This window comes from Anomaloglossus baeobatrachus, unplaced genomic scaffold (genome assembly GCF_048569485.1).
Source record: "Anomaloglossus baeobatrachus isolate aAnoBae1 unplaced genomic scaffold, aAnoBae1.hap1 Scaffold_2405, whole genome shotgun sequence".
Taxonomy (NCBI): Eukaryota; Metazoa; Chordata; class Amphibia; order Anura; family Aromobatidae; genus Anomaloglossus; species Anomaloglossus baeobatrachus.
Window position 1 is genome coordinate 154,782 of NW_027442046.1, and position 17,384 is coordinate 172,165.

Below are 17,384 nucleotides of genomic sequence, written 5' to 3' on the forward strand. Positions count from 1 at the left end.
GACGGGCTTCGGGAGCCAAAGTCAACTGCGGGAAGTCGGAAGCCATGCTCTTCGGGGACTGGCAGCCGGCCTCTTCCGCCCCCTTCCCTTTCAGCATCCAGCCGGATTTCATCAAGGTTCTTGGAGTCTGGTTCGGGAAGGAAGGAGCAGCCCTCAAGTCCTGGGAGGAACGCTTGACCAAGATCACCCAACGGATCAGTCTGTGGAGCCTCAGACGCCTCACCTGTGAGGGCAAAGCACTGGTCCTGCGTAACGAGGTACTGCCCGTGCTGCAGTACACGGCCCAGGCCTGGCCCCCCCTTGCCACCGTGTGCAGGGCCATTACCAGGACGGTGTTTCGTTTTGTCTGGGGATCCAAGATGGACAGAGTAAAGCGGAGCATCATGTACAAGGATCCTCGCAAGGGTGGGAAGGGCGTACCCGATATCCCCACCCTCCTGCGATCCTCCTTCGTATGTGACTGCGTTCGCCGAACTCTGCGAGTCAAGAGAGGTTCCGCGGGTGGGTCCATGTCTCGCTTCTTCCTGCTCCCCCTTTGGAGACGGTTAGGCTGGGACAAGTGGGACAGCTCCTTCCCCTACAACTGGACGGCGCCATGGTTCTACGGAGACGTGGTTCGGTTTGTGAGGGAACACCAACTGGAGGGACTCAAGCCTGATTTGTGGAAGCCAAAGACTATCCACAAACTCATCAGAGCCAAGGACGAAATGGAGAACATTCCAGGACTTCATCACGACACACTGGAGACTGTTTGGACAAACGTGTCATCGGCTGGATTGACCAACGGGCACAAGGACTTGTCATGGATGGCGATACAGGGCGGACTGCCCGTCCGGTCATTCATGCACGCCCGGAACCTGTGCAAAACCCGGTACTGCCCAAGGTGCCCCTTCGTGGAGGAAACATCGCTGCACGCCTTTTGGGACTGCCGTTTCGCACAGCGCCTGTTGGTTGCCCTGGAGGATGACCTGAGGAACTCCGTCCCCAGAGGGAGCCTATCGTACCATTCCGTACTTTATGGACTCTTCCCTGGGACTCACACCGTTGGAGCCATCCAGGAGGCTTGGCGCCTTATGAACTGCTTTAAGGACGCTATTTGGGTCGCCAGGAACCGGCTCATCTTGAAGAGGGAGAGGATGTCTATCCAGGATTGCCGCAGGCTGATCCACAGCCTGCTCAGAGACTATTCCATCATGGACAGTCCGGACGACAGCGCCGAGGAGGAGGTTTAGACCTCTTCCATGCCCCCTCCCTCCTTTTCCCGTTATGTGCGTCTTTCAATAAAGCTTCGGGCCTGTGATTTCCCCACCCTATCCCCCTTTTCCCCTACCCCCATCCCCCAATCGCCGGTTCGTCGTTATTTATTGTCTAACTTTTTCTTTCAGCTTGAGTGTTATGGATAAGCATAGAAGCGTGATGTATAGTTTAGTGCGTCGTACTCTATGGCTATGTAAGAAGGATTGTATATTTCTGTGTGTACGGGGCTGCGGCACTGTACACGGTTTGTTACCTTTTTGTGAGTAGTGCATGATAATAAAGATGCTGTTAAATCAAAAATCTGTTCTTATCAGTTTAATATCTGATACGTCCCCTATCTGGGGACCATATATTAAATGGATTTTTAGAACAGGGAGATGGAAAAAGAGCTTGCTCTGTCCACTCCACGCATTGACCTGGTATTGCAGTACCTCCAGGACCGGTGCACCCCTTCTTAACCCAGTTTCCAAAAGCAGAACTCAATTCACCTGATTCATATTAGCCCGATTTAATGAATTGGAAGAAAGCATACGTCTTCATATGCACCTCAATTTGGCCCATTCACTTTTCACACTTCCTCCTTTTGTTTTTTATCTTTCACACTTTTGACTTTCTTTATTCATCCAAATAGCAAACTCATCACCACTCAACCTGACCAACTCGGCTATGTCCCGTGCTGCAGTTCTCTGTCTTATCTAGATCATTTGCAATTGAATGGAATAGATCCCTTTTGGACAAAGTGGATTCACCTGCTGCTGCAGTGACCACAGGTGTGATAAGATCTAGAATTGGCATCTGGTGCGATCTCTCCGCTTCCACTCCAAAGAAAGTTACCTGTTTATTCCTATCATGCATTGGTTTTTGGGGTTTTCTTTGAGTAATGATGATCTCTTTAGTAGTCTGTTGGCGCCCTCTCCTGGAGGAATAGTTTGCTTGCTCTTGGACATTCTAAAAGAGAGGTCATGATAGACATTGAGCTTCTGAGCTCAATTGGGGACAGTCATGGGTGATGAATGTTTGCAACCTGCTGCAAAGCCTCATACCGCAATATAAGGAACGTCAAATACTAAGAAAGGGCGGCCTATGAAAGAATTACTACTTTCAATAAGTACACTTAAACGGCTAATTGGGAATAGAAAAACTGTAAAAAGCCCTCTGAGAAAGCCCCCCTCTAACCTTTGATAGTAAGCTTTTCTGTAGTCTGCCTGTTGATGTATTTTCCGTTTGAACTGTGCACAACATGAAGAGACGGAACACTGGCGGCTTGTCACAATGCCCCCGCTGACATCACAATAGCGCTGCTGCCTAGAAAACAAGCTGCGCAGCAGAAGTTGTTCTTTGGGTGGGAGGGTGGGCTAGTGTAAGGAGGGGGCAAGCTCTTTTTTTCCCGGGTGGTAGGGGGATGACAGGAGAAGGGATGCGGGTGGTGAGAAGGGTACAGAGGGCAGGGTTTGGGGGCTGGGAAGGAAAGGGAAAAGATTAGGGTTTGGGGATGATGAAAGGGCTTTCTACGGGTAAGGATGGCAAAGGGTGGCAGTGACGGAAAGTCAGGCAACCTGTCCTGTCCGTCTTTTTGTATCGTGAATTGGAAAGACTGCAAGGGGGAGGGGAGTTGCTTGCGCCCTAAAGGAGGAGTTATTCAGATTCATTGCAGTGGGGGGCGGCGGCTGCAAAACGCACCATTCTTCTTGTTTTTGCTCTGCAAAGCAGCCTTTTCAAGGGTTGGCTTGGGTGACAAAATGTCTTCTGTAGGCGTGGGTTTGTCTCCCTCTCGCTCTCTCTCCCTAAGATGTGTCCGGCATAGGCCAGGGTGCCACTCGAGGCCCAAACCAATTCTGGTTATCGCTTCTCGGCCTTTTGGCTAAGATCAAGTGTAGTCCCTTCATTGGGTTTGCCTTGGTCTTGGCTGGGAGGGGCCCGGGCTTGCACAACCGCCGGTCTCGGGGATTGTTGCGCCTTTTGGTGCTTACGTCCCCTTATGGCTGGTGGTTCCTGGGCTCGGGAGGCGATCACCTGCGGCACTGCGCTTTTGTGTGGTGGCCGATGACCGTTTTCTGAAATTTGCGGATGAAATCTCATCTGTTCTTATCAGTTTAATATCTGATACGTCCCCTATCTGGGGACCATATATTAAATGGATTTTTAGAACAGGGAGATGGAAAAAGAGCTTGCTCTGTCCACTCCACGCATTGACCTGGTATTGCAGTACCTCCAGGACCGGTGCACCCCTTCTTAACCCAGTTTCCAAAAGCAGAACTCAATTCACCTGATTCATATTAGCCCGATTTAATGAATTGGAAGAAAGCATACGTCTTCATATGCACCTCAATTTGGCCCATTCACTTTTCACACTTCCTCCTTTTGTTTTTTATCTTTCACACTTTTGACTTTCTTTATTCATCCAAATAGCAAACTCATCACCACTCAACCTGACCAACTCGGCTATGTCCCGTGCTGCAGTTCTCTGTCTTATCTAGATCATTTGCAATTGAATGGAATAGATCCCTTTTGGACAAAGTGGATTCACCTGCTGCTGCAGTGACCACAGGTGTGATAAGATCTAGAATTGGCATCTGGTGCGATCTCTCCGCTTCCACTCCAAAGAAAGTTACCTGTTTATTCCTATCATGCATTGGTTTTTGGGGTTTTCTTTGAGTAATGATGATCTCTTTAGTAGTCTGTTGGCGCCCTCTCCTGGAGGAATAGTTTGCTTGCTCTTGGACATTCTAAAAGAGAGGTCATGATAGACATTGAGCTTCTGAGCTCAATTGGGGACAGTCATGGGTGATGAATGTTTGCAACCTGCTGCAAAGCCTCATACCGCAATATAAGGAACGTCAAATACTAAGAAAGGGCGGCCTATGAAAGAATTACTACTTTCAATAAGTACACTTAAACGGCTAATTGGGAATAGAAAAACTGTAAAAAGCCCTCTGAGAAAGCCCCCCTCTAACCTTTGATAGTAAGCTTTTCTGTAGTCTGCCTGTTGATGTATTTTCCGTTTGAACTGTGCACAACATGAAGAGACGGAACACTGGCGGCTTGTCACAATGCCCCCGCTGACATCACAATAGCGCTGCTGCCTAGAAAACAAGCTGCGCAGCAGAAGTTGTTCTTTGGGTGGGAGGGTGGGCTAGTGTAAGGAGGGGGCAAGCTCTTTTTTTCCCGGGTGGTAGGGGGATGACAGGAGAAGGGATGCGGGTGGTGAGAAGGGTACAGAGGGCAGGGTTTGGGGGCTGGGAAGGAAAGGGAAAAGATTAGGGTTTGGGGATGATGAAAGGGCTTTCTACGGGTAAGGATGGCAAAGGGTGGCAGTGACGGAAAGTCAGGCAACCTGTCCTGTCCGTCTTTTTGTATCGTGAATTGGAAAGACTGCAAGGGGGAGGGGAGTTGCTTGCGCCCTAAAGGAGGAGTTATTCAGATTCATTGCAGTGGGGGGCGGCGGCTGCAAAACGCACCATTCTTCTTGTTTTTGCTCTGCAAAGCAGCCTTTTCAAGGGTTGGCTTGGGTGACAAAATGTCTTCTGTAGGCGTGGGTTTGTCTCCCTCTCGCTCTCTCTCCCTAAGATGTGTCCGGCATAGGCCAGGGTGCCACTCGAGGCCCAAACCAATTCTGGTTATCGCTTCTCGGCCTTTTGGCTAAGATCAAGTGTAGTCCCTTCATTGGGTTTGCCTTGGTCTTGGCTGGGAGGGGCCCGGGCTTGCACAACCGCCGGCCTCGGGGATTGTTGCGCCTTTTGGTGCTTACGTCCCCTTATGGCTGGTGGTTCCTGGGCTCGGGAGGCGATCACCTGCTGCACTGCGCTTTTGTGTGGTGGCCGATGACCGTTTTCTGAAATTTGCGGATGTAATCTCATCTGTTCTTATCAGTTTAATATCTGATACGTCCCCTATCTGGGGACCATATATTAAATGGATTTTTAGAACAGGGAGATGGAAAAAGAGCTTGCTCTGTCCACTCCACGCATTGACCTGGTATTGCAGTACCTCCAGGACCGGTGCACCCCTTCTTAACCCAGTTTCCAAAAGCAGAACTCAATTCACCTGATTCATATTAGCCCGATTTAATGAATTGGAAGAAAGCATACGTCTTCATATGCACCTCAATTTGGCCCATTCACTTTTCACACTTCCTCCTTTTGTTTTTTATCTTTCACACTTTTGACTTTCTTTATTCATCCAAATAGCAAACTCATCACCACTCAACCTGACCAACTCGGCTATGTCCCGTGCTGCAGTTCTCTGTCTTATCTAGATCATTTGCAATTGAATGGAATAGATCCCTTTTGGACAAAGTGGATTCACCTGCTGCTGCAGTGACCACAGGTGTGATAAGATCTAGAATTGGCATCTGGTGCGATCTCTCCGCTTCCACTCCAAAGAAAGTTACCTGTTTATTCCTATCATGCATTGGTTTTTGGGGTTTTCTTTGAGTAATGATGATCTCTTTAGTAGTCTGTTGGCGCCCTCTCCTGGAGGAATAGTTTGCTTGCTCTTGGACATTCTAAAAGAGAGGTCATGATAGACATTGAGCTTCTGAGCTCAATTGGGGACAGTCATGGGTGATGAATGTTTGCAACCTGCTGCAAAGCCTCATACCGCAATATAAGGAACGTCAAATACTAAGAAAGGGCGGCCTATGAAAGAATTACTACTTTCAATAAGTACACTTAAACGGCTAATTGGGAATAGAAAAACTGTAAAAAGCCCTCTGAGAAAGCCCCCCTCTAACCTTTGATAGTAAGCTTTTCTGTAGTCTGCCTGTTGATGTATTTTCCGTTTGAACTGTGCACAACATGAAGAGACGGAACACTGGCGGCTTGTCACAATGCCCCCGCTGACATCACAATAGCGCTGCTGCCTAGAAAACAAGCTGCGCAGCAGAAGTTATTCTTTGGGTGGGAGGGTGGGCTAGTGTAAGGAGGGGGCAAGCTCTTTTTTTCCCGGGTGGTAGGGGGATGACAGGAGAAGGGATGCGGGTGGTGAGAAGGGTACAGAGGGCAGGGTTTGGGGGCTGGGAAGGAAAGGGAAAAGATTAGGGTTTGGGGATGATGAAAGGGCTTTCTACGGGTAAGGATGGCAAAGGGTGGCAGTGACGGAAAGTCAGGCAACCTGTCCTGTCCGTCTTTTTGTATCGTGAATTGGAAAGACTGCAAGGGGGAGGGGAGTTGCTTGCGCCCTAAAGGAGGAGTTATTCAGATTCATTGCAGTGGGGGGCGGCGGCTGCAAAACGCACCATTCTTCTTGTTTTTGCTCTGCAAAGCAGCCTTTTCAAGGGTTGGCTTGGGTGACAAAATGTCTTCTGTAGGCGTGGGTTTGTCTCCCTCTCGCTCTCTCTCCCTAAGATGTGTCCGGCATAGGCCAGGGTGCCACTCGAGGCCCAAACCAATTCTGGTTATCGCTTCTCGGCCTTTTGGCTAAGATCATGTGTAGTGTTGTTCGAAGAGGTGGTTTAAGCTCCAGGCCACCTTAGTACAATGATACACTGCACACTGGAAGGTTGCGCTTGCTAGTACTCTGGGTGGATAGTATATTCATCTAGAGGAAAACATGGCCCTACCAGGATCAAGGCTATTAGACTGAGTAAGGGTGGGGGGCTATAGTACAACGTGCCCCAGGACTGACGACCCTGGAGTGAGTCTGAGCTTGCTGGCTTGGGACCCCGGCAAGCCTTGGGCTCTGTAGCACACCGTACCTTGCCTTTTCATACTTTTTGAGCATATTACCCTATCCCGGCCTTCTGGCTAGGAAGGGAAATTTTTATAATCCCGGTCGGAGGTCTGGTCAGCTTTGGGCTGAGAAACTAACACCCGGTTGGAGGTCCGGGTCAGCTTCGGCTGAGAAACCAACACCCGGTTGGAGGTCTGGGTCAGCTTCGGCTGAGAAACCAACACCCGGTTGGAGGTCCGGTTAGCCTTGGGCTGAGAAACCAACACCGGTTGACGGTCCGGGCAGTTTCGGCTGCGAAACCAATAACTAGTAGCTCTCTACTCCACTTGGGTAAGATGCCTGGGTGGACGCTGGGAGCAACGACAAGGCTCAACCAGGCTTCGGCTTGGGGGAGCACCGAAGATCCCTGACCCTTGCTGTGGCCTTCTGGCTCGGAGGGACGGGGTTGATTTTTGGGGACCCTCTCCTCACGGTGGGGTCCACACGAATCCTAGCCTTTGCACTGTTTTTGGTGTGACTTCGGTCATGCATTTTTTGTGGTGCTTTGGAAAGCTTCATTAAATCAAAAATCTGTTCTTATCAGTTTAATATCTGATACGTCCCCTATCTGGGGACCATATATTAAATGGATTTTTAGAACAGGGAGATGGAAAAAGAGCTTGCTCTGTCCACTCCACGCATTGACCTGGTATTGCAGTACCTCCAGGACCGGTGCACCCCTTCTTAACCCAGTTTCCAAAAGCAGAACTCAATTCACCTGATTCATATTAGCCCGATTTAATGAATTGGAAGAAAGCATACGTCTTCATATGCACCTCAATTTGGCCCATTCACTTTTCACACTTCCTCCTTTTGTTTTTTATCTTTCACACTTTTGACTTTCTTTATTCATCCAAATAGCAAACTCATCACCACTCAACCTGACCAACTCGGCTATGTCCCGTGCTGCAGTTCTCTGTCTTATCTAGATCATTTGCAATTGAATGGAATAGATCCCTTTTGGACAAAGTGGATTCACCTGCTGCTGCAGTGACCACAGGTGTGATAAGATCTAGAATTGGCATCTGGTGCGATCTCTCCGCTTCCACTCCAAAGAAAGTTACCTGTTTATTCCTATCATGCATTGGTTTTTGGGGTTTTCTTTGAGTAATGATGATCTCTTTAGTAGTCTGTTGGCGCCCTCTCCTGGAGGAATAGTTTGCTTGCTCTTGGACATTCTAAAAGAGAGGTCATGATAGACATTGAGCTTCTGAGCTCAATTGGGGACAGTCATGGGTGATGAATGTTTGCAACCTGCTGCAAAGCCTCATACCGCAATATAAGGAACGTCAAATACTAAGAAAGGGCGGCCTATGAAAGAATTACTACTTTCAATAAGTACACTTAAACGGCTAATTGGGAATAGAAAAACTGTAAAAAGCCCTCTGAGAAAGCCCCCCTCTAACCTTTGATAGTAAGCTTTTCTGTAGTCTGCCTGTTGATGTATTTTCCGTTTGAACTGTGCACAACATGAAGAGACGGAACACTGGCGGCTTGTCACAATGCCCCCGCTGACATCACAATAGCGCTGCTGCCTAGAAAACAAGCTGCGCAGCAGAAGTTGTTCTTTGGGTGGGAGGGTGGGCTAGTGTAAGGAGGGGGCAAGCTCTTTTTTTCCCGGGTGGTAGGGGGATGACAGGAGAAGGGATGCGGGTGGTGAGAAGGGTACAGAGGGCAGGGTTTGGGGGCTGGGAAGGAAAGGGAAAAGATTAGGGTTTGGGGATGATGAAAGGGCTTTCTACGGGTAAGGATGGCAAAGGGTGGCAGTGACGGAAAGTCAGGCAACCTGTCCTGTCCGTCTTTTTGTATCGTGAATTGGAAAGACTGCAAGGGGGAGGGGAGTTGCTTGCGCCCTAAAGGAGGAGTTATTCAGATTCATTGCAGTGGGGGGCGGCGGCTGCAAAACGCACCATTCTTCTTGTTTTTGCTCTGCAAAGCAGCCTTTTCAAGGGTTGGCTTGGGTGACAAAATGTCTTCTGTAGGCGTGGGTTTGTCTCCCTCTCGCTCTCTCTCCCTAAGATGTGTCCGGCATAGGCCAGGGTGCCACTCGAGGCCCAAACCAATTCTGGTTATCGCTTCTCGGCCTTTTGGCTAAGATCAAGTGTAGTATCTTTCGAAAAGGTGGTTTAAGGCTCCGGCCACCTTAGTACAATGATGCAATGCACACTGGAAGGTTGCACTTGTTAGTACTTTGGGAGGATAGTATATCCATCTAGAGGAAACCATGGCCCTACCAGGATCGAGGCTATTAGACTGAGTAAGTGTGAGGGTTATGGTTCAATGTGCCCCAGGAATGGACACCCTGGAGGGAGTCTGAACTTGCTAGGTTGGGACCCTGGTAAGCCTCAGACTCTGTCGCACGCCGCGCCTTGCCTATTCATACTTTCCAAGCATATTGCCCTATCCCGGCCTTCTGGCTAAGAAGGGAAATTTTTATAATCCCGGTCGGAGGTCCGGTCAGCTTTGGGCTGAGAAACCAACACCCGGTTGGAGGTCCGGGTCAGCTTTGGCTGAGAAACCAACACCCGGTTGGAGGTCCGGTTAGCCTTGGGCTGAGAAACCAACACCCGGTTGGAGGTCCGGTCAGCCTTGGGCTGAGAAACCAACACCCGGTTGGAGGTCCGGTCAGCCTTGGGCTGAGAAACCAACACCGGTTGACGGTCCGGGCAGTCTCGGCTGCGAAACCAACGACTAGTAGCTCCCTACTCCACTTGGGTAAGATGCCTCGGTGGACGCTGGGAGCAACAACAAGGCTCAACCAGGCTTTGGCTTGGGGGAGCACCGAAGATCCCTGACCCTCGCTGTGGCCTTCTGGCTCGGAGGGACGGGGTTGATTTTTGGGGATCCTCTTCTCACGGAGGGGTCCACACGAATCCTAGCCTTTGCACTGTTTTTGGTGTGACTTCGGTCATGCATTTTTGCGGTGCTTTGGAAAGCTTCATTAAATCAAAATCTGTTCTTATCAGTTTAATATCTGATACGTCCCCTATCTGGGGACCATATATTAAATGGATTTTTAGAACAGGGAGATGGAAAAAGAGCTTGCTCTGTCCACTCCACGCATTGACCTGGTATTGCAGTACCTCCAGGACCGGTGCACCCCTTCTTAACCCAGTTTCCAAAAGCAGAACTCAATTCACCTGATTCATATTAGCCCGATTTAATGAATTGGAAGAAAGCATACGTCTTCATATGCACCTCAATTTGGCCCATTCACTTTTCACACTTCCTCCTTTTGTTTTTTATCTTTCACACTTTTGACTTTCTTTATTCATCCAAATAGCAAACTCATCACCACTCAACCTGACCAACTCGGCTATGTCCCGTGCTGCAGTTCTCTGTCTTATCTAGATCATTTGCAATTGAATGGAATAGATCCCTTTTGGACAAAGTGGATTCACCTGCTGCTGCAGTGACCACAGGTGTGATAAGATCTAGAATTGGCATCTGGTGCGATCTCTCCGCTTCCACTCCAAAGAAAGTTACCTGTTTATTCCTATCATGCATTGGTTTTTGGGGTTTTCTTTGAGTAATGATGATCTCTTTAGTAGTCTGTTGGCGCCCTCTCCTGGAGGAATAGTTTGCTTGCTCTTGGACATTCTAAAAGAGAGGTCATGATAGACATTGAGCTTCTGAGCTCAATTGGGGACAGTCATGGGTGATGAATGTTTGCAACCTGCTGCAAAGCCTCATACCGCAATATAAGGAACGTCAAATACTAAGAAAGGGCGGCCTATGAAAGAATTACTACTTTCAATAAGTACACTTAAACGGCTAATTGGGAATAGAAAAACTGTAAAAAGCCCTCTGAGAAAGCCCCCCTCTAACCTTTGATAGTAAGCTTTTCTGTAGTCTGCCTGTTGATGTATTTTCCGTTTGAACTGTGCACAACATGAAGAGACGGAACACTGGCGGCTTGTCACAATGCCCCCGCTGACATCACAATAGCGCTGCTGCCTAGAAAACAAGCTGCGCAGCAGAAGTTGTTCTTTGGGTGGGAGGGTGGGCTAGTGTAAGGAGGGGGCAAGCTCTTTTTTTCCCGGGTGGTAGGGGGATGACAGGAGAAGGGATGCGGGTGGTGAGAAGGGTACAGAGGGCAGGGTTTGGGGGCTGGGAAGGAAAGGGAAAAGATTAGGGTTTGGGGATGATGAAAGGGCTTTCTACGGGTAAGGATGGCAAAGGGTGGCAGTGACGGAAAGTCAGGCAACCTGTCCTGTCCGTCTTTTTGTATCGTGAATTGGAAAGACTGCAAGGGGGAGGGGAGTTGCTTGCGCCCTAAAGGAGGAGTTATTCAGATTCATTGCAGTGGGCGGCGGCTGCAAAACGCACCATTCTTCTTGTTTTTGCTCTGCAAAGCAGCCTTTTCAAGGGTTGGCTTGGGTGACAAAATGTCTTGTGTAGGCGTGGGTTTGTCTCCCTCTCGCTCTCTCTCCCTAAGATGTGTCCGGCATAGGCCAGGGTGCCACTCGAGGCCCAAACCAATTCTGGTTATCGCTTCTCGGCCTTTTGGCTAAGATCAAGTGTAGTATCTGTTCTTATCAGAACAAACTGAGCTAGCTACACTTGACGAGATACGATCAGGGAGACGAGCTCCAAAGCCCAGCCGAGACCGGAAGAGGGAGATCGGACGGAAGAAGAGCTTGGCAGAAAGAAGCAAGAAGACGAAGGCTCGGAAAAGACTTGGGGAGACCAGAGGAACTTCGAGGAGGAACACAGCGGGAGAAGACACCCGGAGAAGAATCCAAGATCCAGCTCCGGGAACTCAAGCAGGAACCAGCCATGGCAAGCAAGCCAGAGAAGGCAGCCAAGAAGGCTCAGGACCCAGGGACCTCCAGGAAGGCTCATCCAGAGGCTTCTTCGGCCCAAGAGGCCCCTACCTCCGACGCCAGCCAGCCGGAGGGAGCCCGGACGCCGCCTGAAAAGGCTCCAACCCTGGAGCCTTGGATGCGGCAGACGGTCGCCCTGAAGCTAAAGGCGGTGGATGGTAGGTTGCCGGACATGTCCAGCGACGTGTTCTGCAAGAAGATGATTCTGGATCAGGGCTTCTCCAGGGCGGAAACCCTGAGTGTCCAGACCTTCATGACTGGCATTTTTCTGGTAACCTTTGCCACGGTGAATGCCTGCAGGAGATACTGGGAGGCGATGAACGCAGCGATGCCGGACTCCCCTTTTCATTCCTTTTTAGGATCCTGTCCTATACAGAGGGATGAGAAGAGGATCACGGTCTCCATGCGGAACCCGCACACCCCAGGAAGAGACATCTCCACGTTCCTGGGACGTCTCTGCACAGTGGTGAGGGAGCCATCCCACATCCTTAACGGCAACGGATTCTGGACGGGTAAGTGGTCAGTAACCGTTCGACTCTACAGGGAACCAGCATCCGAGGATGGTCTCCAGCACCTGCCCCCGACATTCTCTCTGGGAAACTCCTTTGGTCTCATCTACTACCCGGACATGCCACACAACTGCAGGAAATGTGGCGGGAAAGGGCATTCGATGAAGACCTGCAAGGAGGACGCCTGCAGGGTTTGCCGGGTGACAGGACACAGCTCCAAGGACTGCCCAAAGAAGAAGACTTGCAACCTATGTGGACAGGCGGACCACCTTTACAAGGACTGCCCACAGCGGGAGAAATCCTGGGCAAGGGTTGCCGCGGCGACCCAGTATCGGATAGTCACAGCTTCGTCGACCAAGGCAGCTACGACCAAGGCCACAGAGGCCAAGGACAAGGCGGCCAAGAACCCGGCGACCGTGGCTCCAGCCGATGCCCCAGCAGCCACGGAGTCCAGGGAAAAGAAGGGTAAGAAAACTGTTGCCCCCTCCCTGGTCCCCCCCCCTGTCACCCCTGTCCAAACCCCTCCCCCCCCGGCCAACCCTACTGAGGATTCCACTACCTCCACCTCATTTCCCTACTCCTCAGTTGGTCTCCTCACCCCCCCCCCAAAGCCCACTCTCCCTCCCCAGACCATGAGAGCAGAGGGCCTCAGCACTCTTGCACTTTTCACCGAGGAGGATTTTCCAGCTCTTGTCTCCCCAGGTACAGGCCAAAGGAAAAGGAAGGTGGAAGATAGTCCTGTCGCAGAACCTTCCAAGCTGTTCATTGTGGACCCCAATCCACCCCAGGAAGAGGAGGATGGCCTCCTCCCAGAACCGGACGTGTTGGAGCAGATGGTGGAGTCCCTTGTGGCCGAAGAAGAAATGGAGGAGTCGGAAGCCACTGAGGCACCATCCCTGCTTGATCAGCTAGCAGAAGAGGGTCTGCTGGAGATACCCTTACCAGCAGGTGCCAAAGAGGAAGAACCGCCCGACCGGAGTGGTAACTAAGGCACACCGCCTGCTCTAACTTTCTCTTTCCTCCAATGACTGCTAACATTAACATCTTTTCCATTAATGTTAGGAGCATCAGAGACAAGTTCCGACGTCAGACAATTTTTACGTTCCTTAACACTCAGTCTAGTGATGTATTTTTCCTGCAGGAATGCTCCCTTCCCTCCTCTAGGTCCTTCAACCATCTGGCCAGGGAGTGGACCCATGGCCCATCCTACTGGTCTGGCGGGGGCGACTGTAGGTCCGCGGGGGTCGCCGTGCTGATCAGGGGAAGCGCCTTCACATTGGACTCTGTTCAGGAAATCGTCTGCGGCAGGTTACTGCTCGTGGATGGCACCTGGGCGGGAGAACCTGTCAGGTTCATCAATGTGTATGCTTCTCCTGTGAAGAGCGATCGACTGGAGCTCCTCCAAGCCCTGCGCCCTCAGCTCGCTACCGCCAGGACGGTAGTGATGGCCGGGGATTTCAACTGCCCGATTGAGGAGGATGGACGCAGTTCTGGAACGGCTGCCAAGTTGGACGTCACATCCAAACTGCTCATTGAGATGGTGACCGAAGCCTCTCTTGTGGACGTTGTTGGCTCCATCGGACACGGATCCGTGAACTATTCATGGTGCCGATCCGATGGCTCGCTGCGTTCCAGGATAGACTTTGTGTTTACCTCTCGGGCGGTTGGGCGGAGTGGGCACTCGATGGTCCCCTGCTTCTTCTCTGACCACAGAGCCATTCACTTTCAAGGTGTGCTGGGCCATGGCTTCCCCATTGGCCCGGGCTCCTGGAAGCTGAACTGCTCTCTGCTGGAAAAGGGTGAGATTCTGGAGGAGCTTAGAGCTGCCTACTCCACGTGGCGGGCCTACAAGGCGGGCTTCCAGTCTGTTTCTGACTGGTGGGAATACGTTAAACTCGAGTTCCGTTTCTTCTTTCAGGCAAAGAGTCAACAACAGGCGTGTCTGAAGAGGAGGGACTTCAGGAGACTCCAGTGTGAGCTGCGTTCCCTGCAGGACCTTCTTCGATGCGGCTGGGACGTGAGAGAGGAGCTGGAGGAGACTAAGAGGAGCCTGAAAAGGCACTTCGAGGAGGAGTCCGAGCGAATTGTCTTCCGTTCCAAAGTGGAGAACCTGGAGAAGGGTGAGAAATGTAACTCGTTCTTTTTCAGGAAACTCCACGCCGGTCACACGCCCATGAATGAACTACGAGACGAGAGTGGAAACATGCGACGCGGGAAAGAGAACGTGATGAAGGTCGTCAGCGACTTCTACAGCGAACTCTACGCCCGCAAGACTACTGACCCCGAGGCCGCCGATAAGTTCCTGTCAGGTATCACTAACCATCTTGACCCTGCAGACGCGGCGGCCATGGATGTTCCTCTGACGGTGGACGAGCTGCTCTCGGCCGCCAAATCCTTTAGTTCTGGCAGGACACCGGGCAGTGACGGCCTCCCAGCAGAGCTCTATGTAGCGCTGGGAGACCTAATCTGTCCGGACCTGTTAGGGCTGTATGAGGAGATGGTGGTGGAGGGCAGAATGCCTCCATCTCTGAGGGAAGGAATGGTCACGATCCTGTACAAGCGTAAAGGAGAGAGGTGCGACCTGAAGAATTGGCGTCCCATCACCCTTCTGAACGTCGACTACAAGATCCTGGCCAAGACGATGGCAACGAGATTGAAGACTGTTATCGGACGGATCATCCACCCGGATCAGACCTGCGGCATCCCCGGACGTCGCATCGCAGACAGCCTGGCTCTCATGCGGGACACGGTCGAGTACATCAAAGCCCGCCGGGTGCACGCAGCCCTGATCTCGTTGGATCAGGAAAAGGCCTTCGACCGTGTTTCCCATGAGTTCCTGGGCAAAGCTCTGCACAGGTTAGGTTTGGGTAACATGTTTTGCTTGTATGTCCAACTAATGTATTTTGATATTCACAGCTCGGTGTTGGTAAACGGCTGGAAGACTGACCCCTTCCCGGTCCTCTCAGGGGTCAGACAAGGCTGTCCTCTGTCACCTCTTCTTTTTGTTTGTGTTATAGAACTCTTTGCAGAGGCTATCCGGCGGAATGGAGAGATCAGAGGGATCACCGCACCAGGACCAGAACGCTTCGAGGTCAAGTGCTCGCTCTACATGGACGACGTGACCGTCTTCTGCGCGGACCGGCGCTCAGTCGACACCCTCGTCCAGACCTGTGAGACCTTCGGACGGGCTTCGGGAGCCAAAGTCAACTGCGGGAAGTCGGAAGCCATGCTCTTCGGGGACTGGCAGCCGGCCTCTTCCGCCCCCTTCCCTTTCAGCATCCAGCCGGATTTCATCAAGGTTCTTGGAGTCTGGTTCGGGAAGGAAGGAGCAGCCCTCAAGTCCTGGGAGGAACGCTTGACCAAGATCACCCAACGGATCGGTCTGTGGAGCCTCAGACGCCTCACCTGTGAGGGCAAAGCACTGGTCCTGCGTAACGAGGTACTGCCCGTGCTGCAGTACACGGCCCAGGCCTGGCCCCCCCTTGCCACCGTGTGCAGGGCCATTACCAGGACGGTGTTTCGTTTTGTCTGGGGATCCAAGATGGACAGAGTAAAGCGGAGCATCATGTACAAGGATCCTCGCAAGGGTGGGAAGGGCGTACCCGATATCCCCACCCTCCTGCGATCCTCCTTCGTATGTGACTGCGTTCGCCGAACTCTGCGAGTCAAGAGAGGTTCCGCGGGTGGGTCCATGTCTCGCTTCTTCCTGCTCCCCCTTTGGAGACGGTTAGGCTGGGACAAGTGGGACAGCTCCTTCCCCTACAACTGGACGGCGCCATGGTTCTACGGAGACGTGGTTCGGTTTGTGAGGGAACACCAACTGGAGGGACTCAAGCCCGATTTGTGGAAGCCAAAGACTATCCACAAACTCATCAGAGCCAAGGACGAAATGGAGAACATTCCAGGACTTCATCACGACACACTGGAGACTGTTTGGACAAACGTGTCATCGGCTGGATTGACCAACGGGCACAAGGACTTGTCATGGATGGCGATACAGGGCGGACTGCCCGTCCGGTCATTCATGCACGCCCGGAACCTGTGCAAAACCCGGTACTGCCCAAGGTGCCCCTTCGTGGAGGAAACATCGCTGCACGCCTTTTGGGACTGCCGTTTCGCACAGCGCCTGTTGGTTGCCCTGGAGGATGACCTGAGGTACTCCGTCCCCAGAGGGAGCCTATCGTACCATTCCGTACTTTATGGACTCTTCCCTGGGACTCACACCGTTGGAGCCATCCAGGAGGCTTGGCGCCTTATGAACTGCTTTAAGGACGCTATTTGGGTCGCCAGGAACCGGCTCATCTTGAAGAGGGAGAGGATGTCTATCCAGGATTGCCGCAGGCTGATCCACAGCCTGCTCAGAGACTATTCCATCATGGACAGTCCGGACGACAGCGCCGAGGAGGAGGTTTAGACCTCTTCCATGCCCCCTCCCTCCTTTTCCCGTTATGTGCGTCTTTCAATAAAGCTTCGGGCCTGTGATTTCCCCACCCTATCCCCCTTTTCCCCTACCCCCATCCCCCAATCGCCGGTTCGTCGTTATTTATGGTCTAACTTTTTCTTTCAGCTTGAGTGTTATGGATAAGCATAGGAGTGTGATGTATAGTTTAGTGCGTCGTACTCTATGGCTATGTAAGAAGGATTGTATAGTTCTGTGTGTACGGGGCTGCGGCACTGTACACGGTTTGTTACCTTTTCGTGAGTAGTGCATGATAATAAAGATGCTGTTAAATCAAAAAATCTGTTCTTATCAGTTTAATATCTGATACGTCCCCTATCTGGGGACCATATATTAAATGGATTTTTAGAACAGGGAGATGGAAAAAGAGCTTGCTCTGTCCACTCCACGCATTGACCTGGTATTGCAGTACCTCCAGGACCGGTGCACCCCTTCTTAACCCAGTTTCCAAAAGCAGAACTCAATTCACCTGATTCATATTAGCCCGATTTAATGAATTGGAAGAAAGCATACGTCTTCATATGCACCTCAATTTGGCCCATTCACTTTTCACACTTCCTCCTTTTGTTTTTTATCTTTCACACTTTTGACTTTCTTTATTCATCCAAATAGCAAACTCATCAC

The 17,384-nt window shown here is 51.2% G+C and overlaps 4 non-coding genes and 4 pseudogenes across 4 annotated transcripts; all 8 read left to right on the forward strand.

Moving 5' to 3' along the window:
* Positions 1-1,506: 1,506 nt before the first annotated feature.
* On the forward strand, positions 1,507-1,710 carry LOC142262012 (U2 spliceosomal RNA; annotated as a pseudogene).
* Positions 1,711-3,303: 1,593 nt separating this feature from the next.
* LOC142261933 (U2 spliceosomal RNA) lies at positions 3,304-3,488 on the forward strand. The gene has a single exon (XR_012729448.1). It is a non-coding gene; the product is annotated as a U2 spliceosomal RNA (small nuclear RNA).
* A 1,593-nt stretch (positions 3,489-5,081) lies between these two features.
* On the forward strand, positions 5,082-5,266 carry LOC142261938 (U2 spliceosomal RNA). The gene has a single exon (XR_012729452.1). It is a non-coding gene; the product is annotated as a U2 spliceosomal RNA (small nuclear RNA).
* Positions 5,267-7,456: 2,190 nt separating this feature from the next.
* LOC142262005 (U2 spliceosomal RNA) lies at positions 7,457-7,649 on the forward strand. Its single transcript, XR_012729479.1, has one exon. It is a non-coding gene; the product is annotated as a U2 spliceosomal RNA (small nuclear RNA).
* A 1,388-nt stretch (positions 7,650-9,037) lies between these two features.
* LOC142261965 (U2 spliceosomal RNA) lies at positions 9,038-9,179 on the forward strand (annotated as a pseudogene).
* Positions 9,180-9,876: 697 nt separating this feature from the next.
* LOC142261912 (U2 spliceosomal RNA) lies at positions 9,877-10,071 on the forward strand. The gene has a single exon (XR_012729429.1). It is a non-coding gene; the product is annotated as a U2 spliceosomal RNA (small nuclear RNA).
* Positions 10,072-11,456: 1,385 nt separating this feature from the next.
* LOC142261952 (U2 spliceosomal RNA) lies at positions 11,457-11,561 on the forward strand (annotated as a pseudogene).
* A 5,428-nt stretch (positions 11,562-16,989) lies between these two features.
* LOC142261996 (U2 spliceosomal RNA) lies at positions 16,990-17,194 on the forward strand (annotated as a pseudogene).
* The last annotated feature ends 190 nt before the right edge of the window (positions 17,195-17,384 follow it).